Here is a 22,672-nt window from a genome sequence, read left to right as displayed (position 1 = left end):
TCAAATGCACTGGTCAACTAACGTCCTGCATCATTTCCAAAATACAGCACTTCTGTTTAGAGCCCATTATGAAGACCTTAACCTGAAAGAGAATCCACTGGGCCAAAGCTAGTCAGTCAGAGGGGACACAGAGGCCACGGAGAACTGAGGCTAATTGACTCTTTAAATCCACTGCTATAGTAACACACTGGCAATGAGTAGCAATCCTGAGGGCAGACATCCTCATTCATTTTCCTAAATGTGACCACTGAAGGTTCTCAAGGAGGGCGCTGGAGGAACAGAGCTGTGGAGGCAGTGCTGGTGCCCAGGAGGGGCTCCCGTGCAGCGGACACTAAGTGCTTCTCCTCCTTTAGCAGTCCTACAAGCTATTGCCTGCCCTGAGCCAAATCCTCCATGCCATTTGTTTTTGTAAATAAAGTTTTATTGAAACATAGCCATGCCTATTCATTTATGGGTTGTCTATGGCCACTTTCCTGCTACAACAGCAGAGGTGAGTGGTTGCCATAGAGACTATCTATCTGGCCTGCAAAGCTTAAAATACTTCTATCTGGCCCTTTAAAAAACACTGCAGACCCTAGCTCTCCAGGATTGTGAGTTTAGAAGGTTCCCCTTCTCTGGGCTTGGTTTGCTTGCCCTTGTCTCCAATGTCCCCATTTGGTCCAGCAATGTGTCTACCCAATTCTTACCTTTGTTTCATCTCCCCTAGCATCAACTACCAATTTCAGAGTCCATAGGAATGAAAGCAACACTAAGACACCTCATGCCCATTCTGTAAGTTGATGTTACTTTTATTCTCATTTTGCAGGTACTGCATTGGCATGAGTGACCCATCAAGGTAACCCAGGCAGTTGGTCGTGAAGCTGGGATTCAAACCAGATAGGTGGCTGACTTCTGCCCTGGGCCATGAGATCCACCAGCCACTTCCAGGGAGCTGCAGAGCCCTTGTGATCCCCCTCACTCTGTCCCCTTAAGCCCGGGCATTCCCTCCCATTCACTCTCACCCAGCTAAACGGATCTGGGACAGGCATGTCATCTCCAAAGAGCCGTCTCTAGGCTGGCCAGTGGCCATCAGGTGTCAGGAAGTCACAGGAGAGGGAGAGGACAGTAAGGAGGGGCCACATAGCGCCAGGGTGGCAGCGGCTGGAGGCCATGGATAGAAGCCTGAAATAAGGAGACACCGAGAGACAGTGCAGTCTGTGTTCTGCCACAGGAAGCTGCTGGTCATCCATGGGAGCCAACCTTACATGCTGGTCCGTAAAGGGGAACTTCCAGTTCTAGCACCTATTTCCGGCTTTTCTCACCTCCCACGTGCGTCTTGTAGGAAATCCCCCTCAAGTGGGGGCCATGCCTCTTGTTGAAACCTACACAAACTTCACTGCTATTCCTCTTTTCTTTCTTTCTGTCCAGAGACCCTTGAAAACTCCCAAGCAGCCTCTCAGATGAATTCTCTGAGCTGTCCCTGTGAGCCAGTCGCCATATGCCGCTGATTCACAGATATTACTTACTGCATGCTGAAAATCACTCCCTAAGGGGTATCCCCTCACTATTTTACAGAAAGAGGAGCCAAGGCTTGCTTGTTGCTTTCACCCCCTTGGGCATGTTATCAGGTGCCAGGCAGTGTGCTAAGCCCATCCATGTGGTAAATCATTTAACCTTCAGAAGTAAATTCTGAATAACAGAGGAAGATACTACCATTCCCTCATCTTACAAAAGAGGGGAAAAAAGCTTGGGGATATTCAGTGATTTGTGTGATGTTATTTAGCGAAGGCTGTGAACTTGCACCTGACTAATTCTAAAACTTGTGGTAGTTTTGTGCCTCTTCTGTTCAGTTGAAAAGTCAAGGGCGGAGCATTTAGTGTCCCTTCTCTGTGACAGAGTGGATGGGGTCTTTGCATACATTAGCCTAGGTTGGAATGGACTGGATGGGGGGATGCTATTCAGTAAAGCTCTTGACAAATATTCCAGTTCTCTTCCTTCCTGGCACATGATACAATTGCACTTCCCATCCCCTGCAAATGAGGCACAGCCAAGCAACTTGCTGTGGCCAAGACAAGTGACCGGGGCCAGGCACATGCTGCCTTGTCCCTTCCTCCCCGGTAGCATCCAGCCACACTCCCGATGGTGAAGGCCCTGTAACTCCACCAGCCCTCCATGGGCAGAATAAACCTCTGTGGATTTCTGTCCCTGAGGCTTGGGGATCTTCGTGACTACAGCACGCTCTAACTCATCCTGATTAATACAGGAGACAACTATCTGCTTTCTTCCTCTTAGCTGACCTCAGATACAAGACCCAATTTCATATTACTTTTTGCCTCTAACAGCCAAAAAATAAGTTTGATGACACTTGCTGTCCAAGGATGTGAGTTTAAATTCTGTCCCTAAGCCCATTCTCTAGAAGTTAACAAGAAGGCAGAGAGTAAGCAGAAACCCCCATAGCCACATGTATCCACTCTTATCAGAAACGTCCTAAGTGCAGTGCCTGGGTTGTTCTCTTTCCTTGTTAACTGATGATCACCAGTTTATCCCCTGAGCAGAAAACCTCCATAAAAATTTCAAAAGCTCACATTCTCCACTACTTTCTGGCAGAACTTCTTTAAGCAACACCAGACACAGGAAACACTGTAATCAATGAAACTAATCTGACCGTCAGAAAACGGCTGGTTCCTCTGGTTAATTTGTGACATCAGGCCCAGGGGCCACCATCAGTTCTAATAGGACTCGAGATTAATAAGGGTTGCCCACTCAGAGACACCCACACAACAGGGACTGTCAGCTCTGCGTGACCCCATGGCCTTCCCCCTGGCCCCACCTGCTACTCAGCTGTCAAGGGAAACCAAAAGATTTGAGTGTGAGAGGAAAGGGAAATATTTTGTCTTCTGGCACGAAGAGCTCACAGGTATTCGACAGCTTCCAGAAAAGTCACTGAGGCATAGTCAGTGAGAATCAGGCATCACTCAGGAGCCTAAGATCTCGGTCACGCTGAGTCAGGGCTGTTTTCTACAGCAGTTGAGTTCTCCAACACCTTCCCCCAGGGGTTTTCTTTCTTTTTTGTGCACTTTATTTTACTGTGGTGAGAACACGTAACAGGAGATCTACCCTCTCGGCAAACATTTTCAGTGCCCCATACAGTCTGCTACCTACAGACACAAGGCCATACAGCAGATCTCTAGAATGTATTCACCCTACACCACCAAGACTTTATGCCAGCCACTGGCCACTACCATCCTACTCTCTGATTCTCTGAGTTGGATTGTTTTATTTATTTATGTAAAGTTGAAGGCAGACTCTTTTTTTGGTGGGGGGCATGCCACACAGCATATGAAATCGTACTCAGTTCCCCCACCAGGGATTGAATTTTCACCCTCTGATTTGGAAGCACAGAGTCTTAACCACTGGACCACCAGGGAAGCCCTGAATTTGACCATTTTAGATTCTCATGTAAGTGGATCAAGCAGCATTCGTCTTTCTGCGTCCAGCTTATTTCATTCAGTATTAACATCCTCTGGGCTTCCCTGGTGGTTCAGATGATAAATAATCCACCTGCAATGCAGAAGACCTGAGTTCAATCCCTAGGTCAGAAAGTTCCCTTGGAGAAGTGAATGGCTACCCACTCCAGTATTCTTGCCGGGAGAATTCCATGGACAGAGGAGCCTGGTGGGCTACAGTCCATGGGGACACAACTGAGCAGCTTTCATTTTCATCCCTCTTTCATACCAGCATCCTTGAGCTTCATCCATGCTGTCACATACGGCAGGATTTCCTTCTTTTTCTAGACCGAATAATATTCCATTGTACGAATACACTACATTTGCTCTATCCATTTATCCCTCAACCCTTCTATACCTTGGAGAAGTATCACTCACTTTACCCTTAACTCTTCACCTGCTCGCCAAGAGGCTAATGGGCCTCAGTTCTTCTCTCCTCCCCCAGGAGATTCAAGATCCAGACATCCAAGCCCAGGTTCCCTTCCCTGTACAAACCAACTGTGGGAGGTTTCCAGGCAAACACATGTGAGACAATCATCACACCTTTGGCACCCATGTCCCCTTAAACTCTGGCCCTTCACGCACCCTGTGTCCCTAATCCCCTCGAGCACCCAGTGAAGCCACAGCATGAGTCCTAAAGAAGGGGAGGAAACTGAGGCATAGGGAAGTGGAGTAACCTGACCAAGAAAAGAAAGTGATGCCGGAAGTGTGATCCGAACTCTGCCTGCCTCAGTGTCCTCATCTGGAAAACAGGGATTCGAAAATAAGGCGTCATGGGTGTTTGGTGATGATGAATGTATATAAAACTTCTGGAGTGTGTCTGCCACACCCAAAGCAGGAAGAAGAAAAAGCAAAGAAGCGTCCCCACCAATTAATACTGGACCTCCACTGTCTCACCCATTATGGTCTCCACCTGGAAGACAGATGGATTATTATTTCTTCACGATGATCTACTAGCTGCGTCCCTTTTATTCTTAAGCAATCCAACACTCTCACCTTGGGTTATTTATGTAAATGCAACCCTTTGACTTATTTTATTTCAATGCACTTATTGCAATGATTGCCCTTTCAAATGTTCACACGCGAGCTCCAAAACTCTTAATTGCTCTGCTGTTGCCTTACCTCTCAGCTGCTGCTAGAATCCATTTTTATTCCGGAGAAATAATTAAATGCAATAACGTCCTCCACTCCCATTCAACCTTGGGCATGTTTAGAGCCCATTTCAATCAGGTAGAAATATGCCAAGTGCAAGATGGCTTTGAGAGGTGGGTTACATGGCCCAGGCTGCTATGCTGGAGACACCTGGGTCTGCTTCTGTCCTTCCTGGTTCTTAACTGTTCAGACTTCAGGATGGATTTTTCCTTGCGTGATCAACTGAATCTGCTTGATCAACTGAATCCCCCCTCCCGCCACACCCCAGTCCTGTTTTGGAGTGGAGGTGGGTTCTACATGCTCCACTCATTGATAAACATTTGCTCTTATTTTTGTGTAGAAAGGACACCAAACAGGAAAGGAGGAGACCCAGGGGTCTGTCTTGCTTTAGCGATTGTCAGATTTTCTCATCTATACGATAACAGGTTCTGTGTGATGCTGCTGAACATTCTCTGAATCGACCATTAATCAATACGACTGACTAACAAAGTTCTGCCATTTCAAATCGTTGAGGAATAGCTGATGGATTTTAAGAGACCAGGGATGGAGGGGTAGATGGGTGCTCCTAAGCGCATGGCCTCCTCCCTGCTTCATCCTGTGATCGTCTTCTCCAGTAGCGCTTTGACCTGGGATAGACGATTTCATCTTCAAATCCCTCATCCATCCCAGGGGCTGCGGCTGGCACCTCTCTCCCCATAACTGAGAACCGCTGAAGCACAGTGACTGGCGCATACAAGGTGCTAACGCAACATGCACCTGTTAGAAAATACGTGCACAGTGCTGACTCCGCCCCAGGCTCTGTTTCCAAGCCTTCTCTACCGACTCACTCATCTGATTCTCACGAGGATCCTATGAAAGAAATGCTATTATTCTTCCCATGTTTTGGATGGGAGTTCGGAGGTTCCAAGAAGTTAAGGGACTAAATCCAGCTCTAGGAAGTGGAGGAGCCAGCATTGGAACCCAGGCAGTTGAGGTCTAGAGGCCACACCCACCAACACTGCCCGCCTCTCGGCTGCTCTGAGGACCAGGGAGGGTGCCAGAAGGGAGCCCCGGGCAGGTGCACCGTACAGGCATGAGGGCACCCATCCCACCCGCTCACTCATCACCACCCACTTACAGCTTCCTTTCATGCCATGTGGATGCACGGCCAGCTGAGTAGCTGTCCGCTGGTGAACTCAGTGTCTGAGGCTTCAGTCCCATCACCAAGGTGACCAGGGTCATTGAGAGGGACACTTGGGGGAGAAGCCTGCACCTGCTTCCAAAAGGACGGCTGTGCCAGGGCAGTTGCAGTGTGCCTAGCTGCACCCAATTAGGACATGCAATTACCCCAGCTGCCAATGCAAACAGACCTCACAGAGGCCCCTCGCTGGCTCATTCGTATGCACAGAGAATGGCAGGGCTGGCCAGCACTCAGAAACTCGGGGCCTCGCCGGGCACGGGCAGGCCAGGCTTTCATAAAACCCTCAATAATAAGCCTGGTGTAATTTAGCAGATTTAGTCATGTTAACGGGATGCGCAGCTTTGGGTGAGGAGGGAGGGAACTGCATGGGTACCACTGGCTTGACTTGGAATCTAGCCTCTGCCCCTTAACTCTGAGATACGGGGAAAGGAGCTTTGCCTCTCAGGGCCTCAATTTTCTCATCTACCAAAAAAGACGGGGTCGGAAGACCTACTTTGCAAAGGTGAGGGAGAGATTAAATAATAGGGCGCACCCATATTTAATTCTAGCTAACAACAGAACATTTAGCACGAGGCTTGATACATACTCAGCACTCAGTTGACATTTTTAGCTGGTGCTCCATCACCCAGTGAGTAGACTTAAGCCATTTGGAAGGGCAGGGTGGGGAGGTGAAGTGCAATCAAGTCTATCAGGCCTCTGCCACTTGCTCACTGTGTGACCCAGGCACAGTATCTAACATTGAGAGCCTCAGTCTTCCTCTCTGTAAAATGGGCATAATAACTAGTACCTGCCTACCGGCACTTTTATGAGAGTTCAGAGAGTTAACACATGTAAAGCACTCAGGATAAAGCCTAGACCTGAATAAATGTTAGCTACAATGGATTAAACTGGAATTAATGCTTACAGTGATGATCTAATGAAGTGGTTCTCAAAGTGTGCTCTGAGAACCCCTAGGGGGACCCTTAAAGGTCACTACTTTCATCATAATTTGAAGATGTTATTTTCCTTTATTCACCCATCCTCTCACACAAGCACACAGTGGAGTTTTGCAGAGGACCCATGATGTGTGAAATCGCAACAGATTGAAAGCAGAAGAGAATGTGAGAATCCAGCTGTCTTCTATTAAGCCAGATATTACAAAGATTTGCAAAAATGCAAAACAATGCCTCTTCTCACGAAATTTGTTTTGGTTGTGTAAAACATTCGTATTTTTCATAAAAGTTTTTACTTATACAGACACATAATGAGTTATGATTATTTTAAGTAAATCAATAAATAACCATTGTTGAGAATGCCCTAGTTTAAACTTCAACATATAACAAATAATTGATAGATATAACCTACATAAAGAAAAGCTCCTTGGGGGTCCAAAACAATATTTGAAAATAGAAGGGGGTCCATGGAGACCAACAAGTTTAAGAATTGCCAACATAATACAGACTTATCCGAAATACCTACTCATTGAGGAAATAAAAAGTTGAGGACTTTTTTACGTTGGGTTTTTCTCTGTACAGGAGGCCTGTGGGTTTGTATTTTACTTGCATACACGATAAATACACACACAGGTGGAAATCTAGGTCAACTGGAAATGCAGTGATGATAAATAGTTTTATAGAGAGAGGCAGAACCCTAAAGGCCTGGGACACCCTCTGGGAGGAAGACCGACTTGCTGGCAAAGATGCTCCCTTTGACCAAACTCTAGCCAAGCCCCTCTGAGCCCTTTCTCAACATGGCCTCAACCTTGGCCTGTAAAGACTAGAGCAAACATTAACATCATTTCTGACAGCTCAAGGACACAGCCCTTGGGTGATTCTAGTCCCCTTCTAGCGCCTGCCTGAGAACACAGAAGGCTGCCCACAGAATCGAGTTTGCTCCAGCTAACCCCCTAAGACAGGGCCCCAGCATCCCTCCCAGCCCCTGTGCAAGGGAGAGGACTAGCTTGGAGAAGCGCCAGCCGGCAAACCTAGATGAGTTTCATGGGGACAGGGCCCCCCACCCGCTTCCTGCTTTCTGTCCTTTCTCACTGCCCTGACGCTGCTCAAGCCCTGCTCATGCCCTCACTATGCCCTCACACTCCCTTTAAGAGACCAGTCTCTCCGTACAAGTCTCAGTGGCGTTCAGTTCACACTGGACCCATTCCCCCAGTGCAACAAGATCTCACCCGTTGAAATCTGTCCTTATGGCCTTGTTTATCCCTGGCATTGCCCAAGGCCACGTGGCCTGGACCTCAACTCCGTATTGCTGTGTCCACACAGGAGTCCAGACTGGACCCACAATGTCCTTCTAGCCCCACCAGGAGGGTGTGACAGTCACAATGAACAAGCCAGTCTAGCTTCAGTAACAAAGCCTTCTGGATTTCTCCAAGACAGACTTTCTCAACTGTGATGTTAGGGACATCTGGGGGCAAGTCACGTCTCTTTGTGGAGGCTGTCCCGTGCATTCTAGAGTGTTTAGCAGCACCTGTGATCTCTCCCTATTAGACGACAGTAACACTCATGTGAAAACCAAAAATGTCTCTAGACACTGCCAGACATACCCTCGGGGCCAAAAATCACCCCTGGTGGAGAAGCACGGCTCCACAGGCATGTGCTCCAGAGACCCCTGTTGCAGCCTCAGTGGCTCAAGCCCTGCTCCCATGTGGCAACAACAGCCCCAAGTGACCAGTCCAAGTGGACAGAACAGAAGAGCTAGGCCAGGGAGAAAGAGATGGCCACAGAAAGGGCCCAAGTTAACTAAGGAAAGGCATACTGGAGGGAGCAGGGAGGATCTGGAGGAGGTGGGGAGAAACTGCGCCTGCAAGGGGGGAAGTGGGAGGAGGGTTAGACTCCCCAGCTGGAAATGGGGTCACCCTGAGGAGGGGAGACATTCATTCAAGCAAGTGGCTAGACCCCAAGCTGCTGGCACATCCCTAATTTAAGCTGTTGGTGTTTAGTCTCTAAGTCGTGTTCATCTCTTTGCAACCCCATGGACTATATAGCCTGCCAGGCTCCTCTGTTCATGGGATTTTTCAGGCAAGAATACTGGAGTGGGTGGCCATTTCCTTCTCCAGGGGATCTTCCTGACCCAGGGATCGAACCTGTGTCTCCTATAATGGCAGATGGATTCTTTACCACTGAGACACCAGGGAAGCTCCCCAATTTAAATCAGAGGTGATAACTGGGACTTCATGGTTGTATCAAGGGGTTGGTTTGCTTCATACGGGGTACTCATGTCTCGGTTTATAGTCCCAGCCAACATTTCAAGGTCTAGAGATTCCATCTTAAAATTTGGATTTCCACCCCTCTTGAAGCACCAGGAGGCCTGGCAGCAGTGGGCTGGGATTCTGCATGTGATGCCCGTCTGGGACTGAGCAGTGGCTGGTAGTATTGAGAAGGGGTGGCTGCTCTACAGATCATCACGCTCTTGTCCAACGTGGCGCAGGTCCCCTCACCCACTGCACGTTGTGAGCCTGCTTAAAACCAAGGACCCAGGATTCTCAAGCAACTCAACTTCAGAGCCTTGCCTCAAAGATCTCAAGAGTCCTTAAGGAATCCTTTTATTCCAGGGTTTTCCATAGACGTGGGACTGCCCCTCGAGGGGTGTTCTGAAAACACGTTGCCCATTTTGGTTGCCACAAGGACTGTGGGATGTTCCTGGCAGAGAGTGATGGGGGCCGCCAGATCCCTAGCAAGCATATTTCCAAAGCACTGAAGAACCATCCCACATCCGGCAGGACTTCTGGATGTCTCTACCTGTCATGCGGGCGAACAGCTGGTTTTTAATTATGCAGTTCAGGAACCTCATACAAATTTACATATGACAGAGTACTTTTGAGTGATTTTAGTAGAACTGAATTTTCCAGGAAAGTAACTATCTTTAACTCAAGGGGAGATCTTGCATCATTCAGAATTTTAGCATGATTTTTAAAAAATCCTGTCATCAACAGCCACACAAGCTATGTCTGTAGGTTACCAACAAACACACCTGTTCTCCACCTGCATTTGTGATTGTAATTCTTGGTGAGTCAACATCCGGCACCTGACCTTCTCATATGTCTTCTAGCCCCTTGACACAAAGGGAGGCCCGACAGCTGGCAATATCAGCATCCCTGGGAGTCTGTTAGAAATGGAGGTTCTCGGGCTCCCGCCTGGACCAGTAAATCTGCATTTGAACAAGATGCCCTGGGGGTTTGTCCGCACATTACAGTTTGGGAAGTGCTTGTCTGGAGGTGTTATGCCTGATCACTTACAGAACAAAATACACATTATTTTTATTTCAAATTACTTTGAACACATTTGTTATATTATTATCAAGGCAGTGTATTGATCTGTTTCAGAGCTGTGAGTGTAAGCAGGTTGTAACAAGTATGGATTTCACTTCACAATAGATAAAAGGAATTATTTTAAAAGATTTATTGCATGAAGAGGGGCTGGGTGCGACAGGGTTGAGAATCACTGGTTCATTCACCCTACATACTTTAACTGGGTGCCTACTCCCTGCCAGGCATGGAGGAGGCAGAGGAGAGGAAAGGGACTTAAGACACGCTTCCTGTTGTTGGTGGAGTTCTGACACGCGAGAGGGAAGCGGGAGTGGACACACGGGGTTTCAGGACGAGAGCGAAGGGAGGCAGAGTGGCGGATGAATGTGTGCCAAGGGTTTCATCAAGAATCCAGGTCCAAGGAGAGCAGAGGAGGTTTTCACAAAGAAAGCAGTTTTCCTGCCCGAACTTCAGAGGAAAGAGCATGTTTAACAGGCAGACAGGGAATCACGGGCAAGCAAGCCCAGCGGAACTCAAACTTAGTAATAACAACGATAGTAGCTAACACTTATAGAACCTTAAGTCTAAGCACTGCACTAACACTTGACACTTGATTATCCTTAAAAATTCCAGAACAATGTGCTAATGAACTCAGTGGGGGGAAATGTATCTCTATATCAAATCTGCACATTGAACACTTTAAATATCTTACAATTTTGCCAATTAGACCTGAATATACATACCTAATTAAAAGATGCTTTTTAATTATACCTAATTAAAAGACACATGCTCCTTGAAGAAAAGCAATGGCAAACCTAGACAGCATACTAAAAAGCAGAGACTTAACTTTGCCGACAAAGGTCTATCTAGTCAAAGCTACAGTTTTTCCAGTAGTCATGTATGGATGTGAGAGTTGGACTATAAAGAAAGCTGAGCACCGAAGAATTGATGCTTCTGAACTGTGGTGTTGGAGAAGACTCTTGAGAGTCCCTTGGACTGTTAAGAGATCCAACTAGTCAATCCTAAAGGAAATCAGTCCTGAATATTCATTGGAAGGACTGATGCTGAAGCTGAAGCTCCAATACTTTGGCCACCTGACGCAAATAACTGACTCATTAGAAAAGATCCTGATGCGGGGAAATTTTGAAGGCAGGAGGAGAAGGGGACGACCGAGGATGAGATGGTTGGATGGGCATCATCGACTCAACGGACAGGAGTTTGAGCAAACTCCGGCAGACAGTGAAGGATAGGAACTCCTGGCATGCTGCAGTTCATGGGGTTGCAAAGAGTCAGACACGACTTGGCAACTGAACAACACCACAGCTGACAAAAAATCCCAGAACAACTCTTTTGGGTAGGTACTATTAGCGTCCTTGTCATGGTGAAGGGGCTTGCTATGAAGCTTGCAATGAAGCTATGAGCCACCCTGCAGAGCCACCCAAGATGAACAGGTCATAATGAAGATGTCTCACAAAAGGTGGTTAGGTAGCATTGCAGAAGAAACGGACATGAATTTGAGCAAACTGTTGGAGACAGTGGAGGACAGAGGAGCCTGGCGTGCTGCAGTCCGTGGGGTCACAAAGAGTCAGAGACAACTTAGCGGCTGAACAACAACAACTAACATTTGACAGGTGAATGTATGGAGGCACAGAGAGGTTAAGTAACATGCTCCAAATCACACAACATGGGTATAAAACCTACACTCTACTCCCTAGGGCTGTTAACAACCAGCCTTGGTGGAGTGTTCCATGGGTACCCAAAACAACCCCTAGGGGGTGACTCCACCTCCAGCAAAGACCCTAACAGAAAGCAATCACTAAGTGGGCTGAGACCTTTAAAGAAGAGAGGGGGTCAGCAGGCAGACAGTTACTTGAATAACTTGGGTCCCTGGTGTGAGGTCCTCCTGCCTTTCTGCTTTGTCTCTCTTGTTGTTCAGTCACTCAGTTTTTGTGACCCCATGGACTGCAGCACACCAGGCTGCCCAGTCCTTCACCATCTCCTGGAGCTTGCTCAAATGCATGTCCATTGAGTTGGTGGTGCCATCTAATCATCTCATCCTGTCATCCCCTTCTCCTCCTGCCTTCAATCTTTGCCAACATCGGGATTTTTTCCAGTGAGTCAACTCTTTGCATCAGGTGGCCAAAGTACTGGAGTTTCAGCTTCAGCATCAGTCCTTCCAATGAATATTCAGGACTGATCTCCTTTAGGATTGACTGGTTGGATCTCCTTGCAGTCCAAGGGACTCTTAAGAGTCTTCTCCAACACCACAGTTCAAAAGCATCAATTCTTTGCTTCCATAACTTGAGGCTAACTCAGTTCTCTACTCCCCCAACCCACCAAGCTACTTGTCATGGTTTTGTTTCCCTACACACCTTCCCTGAGTCTCTTGTCCCAGCTCCTGGGAAGCACTCCTTGTTTCGGCATCTCCTGTTTGTGCTCTTCTCCCATCTTGGTCCTCTGGGGAAGGGGCCCTTGAGGAGACAAATGGGCCTCCTGCTGATGAATCCCCATGCCCTCCCCCCGCCTCCTGCCACAAGTGGGTAATGAATGACCCACTTGTAAGCTCATTACTACAGAGTCTCTGAAGAAATGTAAATGCTCACGGAGCCAGTGAGATAAATAAGGAAAGATGCCTGTAAATAAATAAATATATATGCACTTATACACACACACAAACCCAATTAATTTACACCATCTGAAAGTCAGAGCCATTTGGGGTGGGGAGAGGGAGCAAGGGAAAGACACCTAATATTGCCATCCATGTGATTTCAGGGCTGAGCGTCCCAGCAGCTGCCAATAAATTATCTTTACTAGGCAGAGGCACAAATGAATATGCTGCTGTCGTCTCCCTAAATCTCCGTTATGAGCCTGTGCTTGCCTTGGCCCACCCTCCCAGGGACGGGGCCTCCATGCAAAGTTTTACAGGCTAAGTTCCTGAAGAAGGTTGCCTGTTTATGGGCCTGCTGCGCTGCTGCTGCTAAGTCGCGTCAGTCGTGTCCGACTCTGTGCGATCCCACAGACAACAGCCAACCAGACTCCACCGTCCCCGGGATTCTCCAGGCAGGAACACTGAAGTGGGTTGCCATTTCCTTCTCTAATGCATGAAAGAGGAAAGTGAAAGTGAAGTCGCTCAGTCGTGCCCAACTCTTTGCAACCCCATGGACTGCAGCCCACCAGGCTCCTTCATTCATGGGATTCTCCAGGCAAGAGTACTGGAGTGGGGTGCCCTTGCCTTCTCCGGTTTATGGGCCTAACCCTCGGCAAATTGGAGAAGCCGCACTGACACTTCCTGTTCATGTGAGGGTTCGGCATGCTGTGCAGAATGGCCCAGGTGGATCAGCTGTAAAGAATCCACCTGCAATGCAGGAGACATGGGTTCGATCCCTGGGTCAGGAAGGTCCCCTGGGTCAGGAAGGTCCCCTGGATGGAGGCATGGCAATCCACTTCAGTATTCTTACCTGGAGAATCACATGAACAGAGGAGCCTGGTGGGCTATAGTTCTTGAGGTCATAAAGAGTCAGACACGACTGAGTGACTGAGCACGTGGGCAGACAAAGAATGGCCACCTCCGCTGGGGGCTGTGGATGGAGGTGAGCCCACTTTAACACCTTTGGAAAATGACCTCTGCCTCCTGGCCTGAGGGGGCTGTGCTTCATGGGTGGCATGTGCTGTCGTAACCATGCTTCTTACAAGCCCCTGACATTCTCTGTCGGGCTTCAGGACAGAAAACCTCCTCACAACCAACTTTTGAGTGTCCTGCTCTCCCCGAAAGGAGCGTTCTGGTGTCTCCCTTCAGAGGGGATGTGGCTGCTGTTCATCTCTCACATTGTGCTGAGCCAAAAGGGGGCAATGGGCAATCATGGCCCCCGGGACATGCTGACGGGTTACAGGAGTGTGCTCTGAGGTCACTCTTCAGAGTTTGAAACTTGGCCCTGCCACTTGCTAGCTGTGTGACCTTGGGAAAGTTAGCAAACCTCTCTGAGCCTTGGTCCTTCCTATGTAAAACAGGTATAATAATATCTAAACCTCATAAAGTCAATGAGAAGATATATCAACTTAGTGCAAAGGCACAGGTCAAAGCACAGAGAATGGAAGGTAAATATCACCAGCATCATTTCATCCCAACTTCTATAATAACCTTCTGTGGGGCATCCATTCATGTGTATTTACTGAGTGCCGAGTATGTACCAGCCACTGTCCCTGGCAGAAGTACCTGTCTATCACTAAGATCTGGAGACACCTGCTCTTATGAAACGCACATTCTAATAGAATGAAATAGACAAGCAACTTACCAACGACTCAAGCAAAACAGATAAGATGTGTCGCAGATATAATGCCAAGTATCTAATGTTTTATCCATCCATTTTATTTAATTTTTGATTCGAAATTTTATTATGTTTAAGTCTTTAATTTTATAATGGAGTTTAGTTGATTTACAATGTTGTGTTAGTTTTAGGTGTACCGCAAAGGGATTCAGTTACACATAGTCGCCCATTTCACAGATGAGGGAACTGAAGCTGGAAGAGGTTCTTTAAGTAGGCTGAAGGGCCAGGCCAGGCCAGCCCCAGAGAGTTGGGAAAGTGAGAAGGGGAACTGGAGCAGGGCTGGGTGCCCGGGTGACAGGGGAGAGGGCTGTTTCTGCCTCCTCCTGCCCCTCCTGTTTTAGAGATGACCCTCCTCCCCAGAACACCTGCCATCCAGGTAGGAAAGGGTCTGCTACCGGACAAATTCCTTATTCAAGGGGCTGCTCAGTGGACCTTCCCTGGCAGATGAGTCCTGACTTCTAGACAAAGGAGCTCCCCTTTATCCTCAAACGACCCATGAAACAGAACCAGCAGAAGGTGGTTCTGGGAGACCCGACGGACCACAGTAGTTCAGGCCACTAGATGGCTCTTTCTGTGAACTTTACAGAGTGCAAACTGCTAGCTGCACCAAGGTTCTGAAGACAGGCTGCCTTCTCTCTGGATGGGTCTCTAAGAAGTTTTTCTCAGTCCTCAGCCTCTTGGGGGCCCTCCAGGGTCTGCCCCAGCCTCCTGGCTCCTTATTGCCCCAGGGCAGGTCACTTTCCTTTCCCTCAGGCACTATACCCATTAAGATTTTTTCACACAAGATGAGTCTGAGGCAGCAAGACAGGGAGGGACTTCCATGCTGACTACTAAATCCCAGCTAGATGCCCAAGTCATTGCAAATCCCCCAATAAAGCAGGCCCTGCTCGCCTCCCAGTGTCCTGCTCTGTTCTACCGCCTGCCTCGTCCCCTCCCAGCTGTCACTCGCTACCTGGGAGATCACCTACACCTTACCCCTCAGCTAACTTTCACACTGATTTTTTTTTTTCTTTTTTGCTTGCACCTCGTGGCATGGGGGATTAAGATCCCCGACCAGGGTTTAAATCCATGCCCCCCGCAGTGGAAGCTAACCACCAGACCCCCAGGGCAGTCCCTACACTGGTCTCTGAGACATTAGCATCCACACGTGACCTAAGAGCAAACTGAGGCCCAGAGAGGAGGTCACATGACTCAGTGCCACACGGGCAGGAAGGGATCAAACCCAGGTTGGTCTGATTCCAATGCTTGTGCTCTTAACCTCCCAACCTTATCTCTCAAGCATCCTAAGTGCCCGAACTTGGACCAGGCCAACTGTGAACTCCAACCGTGGCTGGATCTCGAGAAGAGAACAGAATATTGTCTGTTGAACCCTCACTCCCACAGTTGACAGCGGGAGAATCCAAGCTGACACAGGGTGTTCAGGGTTTCACGATGCAGTCCCTTCCCCCGCAATGCACCTTTCATCACTGCTGCTTGGGCAGCATTTTTCATGCCGTCTCCTATTGAATGTTCCCAACAGCCTTACATGGAGAAGGGAATGGCAACCCACTCCAGTATTCTTGTCTGGAGAATCCCATGGACAGAGGAGCCTGAGGCTATAGTCTATGGGGTCACAAAGTGTTGGACACGACTGAGCGGCTAAACAACGACAACAGCAACAGCCTTACAGCAGGCAGTGCTGCCCAGCTGTACTCAAGGCCAGGGCCTCAGGTACTGAAGCAGAATACCTGGGTCTCTGCATCATTTCAAAATGCTGTGCTTCGGGGCAGGCTTCCCAGCTGTGACCACTCACAGAATCAGTACGAGGATGAAACAAGTCACTGCTGGGAAAGTACATAGGATGGAGCTGAAAACACAGATCATCACTGGGAATGACACTCCTGTTAGTCGGAGGATATCCTTTTTGACAAACGAGTAAACAGGCTCCGAGAGGTAAAGGCACTTGTTCATGGCCACAGAGACTGGGGAGTTAAACCACAGTGCCTGCCACCGGGTGGCTTCCTAGATGAACCCAGCTACCAAAGCGGGTTCGATCCCTGGGTCAGGAAGACCCCCTGGAGGAGGGCGTGGCAACTCACTCCAGTATTCTTGCCTGGAGAATCCCGTGGACAGAGGAGCCTGGCGGGCTACAGTCCACAGGGTCACAGAGAGTCGGACACAACTGAGCGACTAAGCAGAGCACAGCACATACAGGAAAAGAGCTGGCAGTTTCTCCCCGGACTGCCACGCCTGCAATTTCAGATCCACCCCAGGCTCACTCTCCGTGCAGAAAATGGCTCAAGGGGTCACTTCCTGGCAGTGTCCAGTTTCATCCACCAGGGAGATACTGACTGAGTTGGTATGAGCTGAAGCCAGAGGACCAGAACTTTTCAAATATCCCAAGTGATCCCGATGTGTAGCCAGAGGTGCTGACGCCCAACTCAGTCCTCTCCAGCTTCAGGTCATGTTGTGAATCAGGTGCCCTGGCACTCTCTGGACCCTGTTCACCATCACTCTGCAAACTGGGGGTGCTGGGCTAGGACAGTATGTTCTAACACCTTCCCCATTTACTTATTGATTTTAATTGGCTACTATTTAAATGTCTACACGTATACTGTGAAAAGTTGATCACAAGAAAAAGTGAAAGTGAACACTCAGTCCATCTCTTTGGGACCTCATGGACTATACATGGACTATTCCAGGCTAGAATACTGGAGTGGGTAGCCTTTCCCTTCTCCAGGGGTTCTTCCCAACCTGGGGATCAAACCCAGGTCTCCCACACTGCAGGCAGATTCCTTACCAGCTGAGCCACAGGGAAGCCCAAGAATACTGGAGGGGGTAGCCTCTCCCTTCTCCAGCCGATCTTCCAGACCCAGGAATTGAACCAGGGTTTCCTGCATTGCAGGCGGATTCTTTACCAACTGAGCTATGAGGGAGTTCCTAAAAATCTGAACACAAGGAAAAGAAAACAATGGTATGCCATCCTGGGGTAGATCAAGTCGACTGCTTAAGGCTAGGAGCCCAGGGCTCACTCTGTTGTAAAGGGAGGTGTGCAAGGGTTAGGTGCTAAAATCACGCTATCACCAAGCTGAGACGTTCTCCTTGGTGTCATCACACAGACTTAAGGACTGTGGAAAAGGCATTCACTTTCTCCCTGGATGAATCAAGTTTGTTTAAGCCCATGGAGTATCCCAAATCATCCTGGAAGGACACACCTATCTTGGAAACACATGGGACCAGTCGGTTCCTTAGGGTTTCCTAGGCGGCGCTAATGGTAAAGAATCCACCTGCCAATGCAGGCAAGGTAAGAGATGTGGATTGGATTCCTGGGTCGAGAAGACCCCTCTGGAGAAAGGAATGGCAACCCACTGCAGTATTCTTGCCTGGAGAACCCCCGTGGACAGAGGAGCCTACAGCCCATAGGGTTGCAAAGAGTTGGACACGACTGAAACAATTTATCCCACAGTCAGTTCCTTATCACACGGACGCTCTAGGATTCTAGGGTCTATGGGCCCTACCAGAAATCTTAGGAAAGGGAGTGAAGTTCCCCCCACCGCCCCCTGCCAAGTTCCCAAGTGTAGGGATGGATCAGGACTGGCTTCAGTAACTCCTCCTCCCTAATCAGGCTGTCCCCCTGCCCACAGCTGTTTGAGGTCACTTTCTGCTTCCCAGGAACAACAGCAGCAATGAGCCGCACTTAACATGCCAGGAGTCCTTCTAAGCACCTTGCATGGACTAACTTGCTTGAACCTCACAGCAGCCCTTGGAGGCCAGCAGAGTTGGCATTCCCATTTTCTAGGCCATGAAACTGAGGCACAGGGAGGTGAAGTGGCTTGCTGAAGACTCACCCCAGCCTGTAAGGAGCAACTGATCACCACACTGCAGCCCCTCCCCTAAGGGCCAGGGGCTACCCACTGTCCTGTCTTAATCCCTCTACAGCTGTGGCTGCTTCACGGGAGCCAGGGGAGAAAAAGAGGAAAAACGTTTTTAGAAATTATTTCCGACAGGCGACCAGATACTAAAATAACAACATTTGGTTTGTCTTGCTAGCTGGAGGCAAGAATCAGCTCAGGTGGGAGGAGGCAGCTGCAGGCGAAGCACAGGAGAGGCTGCCTGGCCCTGAGTGGGCCCAGCTCTGCGAGGGGCACGGGCACCTCTCATTCCCCCCATGGAACGATGCTCTGGGAGCCTCCAGCTTGGAGCTCTCCAAGGAGGATGGCGAGTGATAAGGCACTGCATCCTTAAGGGTGTCCGTGGCACAGTGGAAACTCCCAGGGGGCTGAAAGACCATGCTGTAGGCGACCCTTTTTAAGTCAAGTTGTAAAACTGCAGAAAAAGGGATGAGTAACACAGGTGGGGGTGGGCATAAACATTCTTACTGAAAGCAAGAATTAGGATTTACTGCACACTTTACTGTGGGGCTTCCCAGGTGGCTCAGTGGTGAAGAATCCACCTGTCAATGCAGGAGACTTGGGTTCAATCCCTGGGTCAGGAAGATCCCCTGGAGAAGGAAATGGCAACCCACTCCCGTATTCCTGCCTGGAAAGTTCCGTGGACAGAGAAGACTGGCAGGCTGCAGTCCATGGGGTCGCAAAGAGCTGGACACGACTGGGCGCCTGGGCATGCACCCACTTACTCTATGCCCCTACCCTCTGCTCCATTGCAAGGGATTTAGGTCATGATGTCATTTCACCCTCACAATGATCCTCACATGTAGCTACCACTATTGCTAAACCCATCTAACAGGTATAGACATGGCATGTCACCCGCCCAGGGCCACACAGCTAATAAGCAGCTGATCTACAGTATGAACTCCAGAGCCCATTGTCTCCCAACTTCTTGCCTTCCATGCATTTCTCCACGTTTCCAAAACACCCAGGATGTGCCTGGTCCTGTGTGAGTGAATCGAAGTGAACGGGCATGATCTCCCATCCTGACCTGGAAGGAAAAAGGAGCGGCCGTGGAGAGCTGACAGGCTGGCACGTCTGGAGGCGAAGCCAAGCCAACGGGAGCAGATGGAACCCGGGCGGCAGATGTTAATGCAGTTTGCTTTTTCCATATGCTTTTCTGTTTAGCTGTAATAAGTGAATTGTTCTTTAATACCTGTCAAGAGCTTAAACTCTGAAGACCAGTGGCAGACACAGTCACTCAGAAGGACACAAAGGAAGGTGGGGGGCCGTCCCCTCACATCAGAGAAGAAGGACGCAGAGCATCAGGGAAGAGGCCACATGCTGTGTGGTCCAGGCTGTGTATTCCCACACGCACACACACACACACACACACACATGCACGCTGCTGGCTTTCCCTGACAGCCAGGTTCTCAGTGGACATTCTAGTCTTTCAAAGTCCATGTCAATGTCCTTCATACTCAGCAGTGAGAGTCAAGTTCAGTTTCAGATTTTCCCTTTGGGAAAAAAAAAAAAAGGTTCCAGTTTGAAAAGATGTAAATGGCTCAAGCCACATATCCACATGGGACTTTCAAAGCAACCACAGCTCATCTTCTGGATAAAGGAAAGCAAGGAAAGTCTGGCTTCTGGGCTTTCTCAGGGTCAGACACACAGCCCCAGCACCACCATCCCAAGGTGGGTGCGGTTCGATGGTGGTGCCTGTGGCCAGTATTTTTCCACTGATGTTTCCATTTGAAAATCACTTTAACTTTCAGACAGAGTCTCACCAACTTCACTGTCTTTGAAGGAGCCGGCTGTGATTCTGTCAACAGCAAGAAGACTCCCTGCACTCTTCAGCCAAAGAAGGAGTATAGAGGGAATGGCCTCCTGTCTTTGCAATTCCAGATCAACACAGAGCAGGGGTTAATCTCAGCATCACCCATTACGTGATGGCGATCTTAGGTGAGTTACTTCTAACATCTCCAAGTCTCAGTTTCCTCATCTGTAAAATGGGAGGAAACAGCACTGACCTCAATAGGCTTGTTGTGAAGATCAGATGAGAAAATGTAGGTGAAGCGCTTAACCTGGCGACAGGCACATGGCATGCACTCAACGAGTCAGTTCAGTTCAGTTGCTCAGTCGTGTCCGACTCTTTGTGACCCCATGAATCGCAGCATGCCAGGCCTCCCTGTCCATCACCAACTCCCAGAGTTCACTCAGATTCACGTCCATCGAGTCAGTGATGCCATCCAGCCATCTCATCCTCGCTCGTCCCCTTCTCCTCCTGCCCCCAATCCCTCCCAGCATCAGAGTCTTTCCCAATGAGTCAACTCTTCGCATGAGATGGCCAAGGTACTGGAGTTTCAGCTTTAGCATCATTCCTTCCAAAGAAATCCCAGGGTTGATCTCCTTCAGAATGGACTGGTTGGATCTCCTTGCAGTCCAAGGGACTCTCAAGAGTCTTCTCCAACACCACAGTTCAAAAGCATCAATTCTTTGGTGCTCAGCCTTCTTCACAGTCCAACTCTCACATCCATACATGACCACAAGAAAAACCATAGCCTTGACTAGATGGACCTTAGTCGGTAAAGTAATGTCTCTGCTTTTGAATATACTGTCTAGGTTGGTCATGACTTTTCTTCCAAGGAGTAAGCGTCTTTTAATTTCATGGCTGCAATCACCATCTGCAGTGATTTTGGAGACCCAAAAAATAAAGTCTGACACTGTTTCCGCTGTTTCCCCATCTATTTCCTATTTATTATTCCTATTATTAGTGTTTTTATTCTATCCATTGTTACTGCTACTTTTTATTCATTCATCCATCCCTCCAATACAGGAGCACCTTCCAGGCAAAACCTATTGTCCTGGGTGCTGGGTAGTGAATGAAATAGATCCATGGAACTTATGTTCTACAGTCAGAGAGGCAACAGAGCAACAAACGGTTGTGAAATGTGACATAATATGGGGCCGAGTCCTTTAAAGGAAGACAGAGCAGGAGAGAGGCGGGGGGAGGCAGAGATGCAGGCAGAGAATGGGGGAGTGGGGACAGAGGTACCCTTCACCAAGTCCAGGATGATGAGAACACATTTCCTGGGCGCTGCTCGGGCCTCTCCCTGACTCCATTATGTTGTCAGGGATGGCTGGGGATAGGTACAAGTAAATCCAGAAGTGATGGGAATTTATTTAATAGTGTTCAGCTGCAAGGTTGGGTGACCATAATCACCCAGCACCCCAGTGTGATCTCCTGCCAGTAAATGGGTCTAAATATCAATTTTAGTGAGCCTCAGGTACCAGGGTAGAGCTGATTAACTCGAAGCCCTCCAGAAGCCCTGACTACCTGTCCTGGACCGAGTGCATCTGACTGACCTGCTCTCAGGAGGTCCCTGGAGACATCCTTCCGGCGACTCAGCGGCAGAATTAATAACTTAGGTGTTTCCCCCCAGTTCTGGGGCTCTGATCCCTGGTAACCTCGGGCAGCCCCTGCCCACAGCGGTCTCAGAGTAGGAGGCGCCCACCTGTTGGAATGCAGTGCGCACTGCGTGTTCATGCCCAGAGTAAGAGTCAGCATTCAAGTCCGGCTGCGCGTTTCCCCACTGCCTGGAAGGGCTGCTCTCCGCAGCTGCCTGGGCTGAGAATGCGGTTCACCCACAAGCTGCCATTCCAAGGACTCCTGCTTCCCGTCTCCCTTCTGTTTTACAGCCGTGCGCGCCCAGATGTGCTCCTTTCCCTCTGCGCCTACAGAACTCTGTTCTTACCTCCACACTGCACTGGGGTTACTGCTTAGCAAGGATGTGCGTGCGTGCTCAGTTGCTTCAGGCACGTCCAGCTCTTTGTGACCCCATGGACTGTAGCTTGCCAGGCTCCTCGGTCCGTAGTAGGCTCCAGGCAAGAATACTGGAGTGGGTTGTCATGCCCTCCTCCAGGAGATCTTCCTGACCCAGGGATCGAACCTGCATCTCTTACATCTCCAGTATTGGCAGGTGGATTCTTTACCACTAAGCCACCTGGGAAGCCCAGCACAGGTATAGCCTCTATCCAAATACATCCTTCTGAGGAGTAGAACTCACTCATGTTTGTAACTCCCAAGAGTCTAGCTGCAAATCTGGTGTGTGTGTGTGTGTGTGTGTGTGTGTGTGTGCCTGCACACATGTATACCAGTTATGCCAAGAATAACACCAGCAGCAGCTAATGTTTGAAGCTGTAGCGGGCCTCTTCATGCACGCTAGACACCCGACTAACAGTAAACCTGCAACTTCTTATTATTCCCGTTTTATAGACAAAGAAACTGAGGCTTAAGATGGCTAAGAAACTTGCCAAAGATCACACAGCTAGTATTTGGTAGGACTGGGGAAATGAGCCAGGCTCGCCGAAGCCTGTAAATTGAGCCCCTTCAGCTCCACCCTTACTTGAAACGGTGGACAGAGAGC

General features: G+C 49.0%; 1 protein-coding gene across 1 annotated transcript in view; it reads right to left on the bottom strand.

Annotated features, from left to right (window-relative positions):
- Positions 1-22,672, bottom strand: part of XYLT1 (xylosyltransferase 1) — a 348,193-nt gene that overhangs the window by 159,072 nt on the left and 166,449 nt on the right. The window lies entirely within an intron of this gene.

The sequence above is a fragment of the Ovis canadensis genome, chromosome 24, assembly GCF_042477335.2.
Source record: "Ovis canadensis isolate MfBH-ARS-UI-01 breed Bighorn chromosome 24, ARS-UI_OviCan_v2, whole genome shotgun sequence".
NCBI lineage: Eukaryota > Metazoa > Chordata > Mammalia > Artiodactyla > Bovidae > Ovis > Ovis canadensis.
Note: the sequence above shows the minus strand (reverse complement) of the source record. Positions and strands in the feature narration are given on the sequence as shown.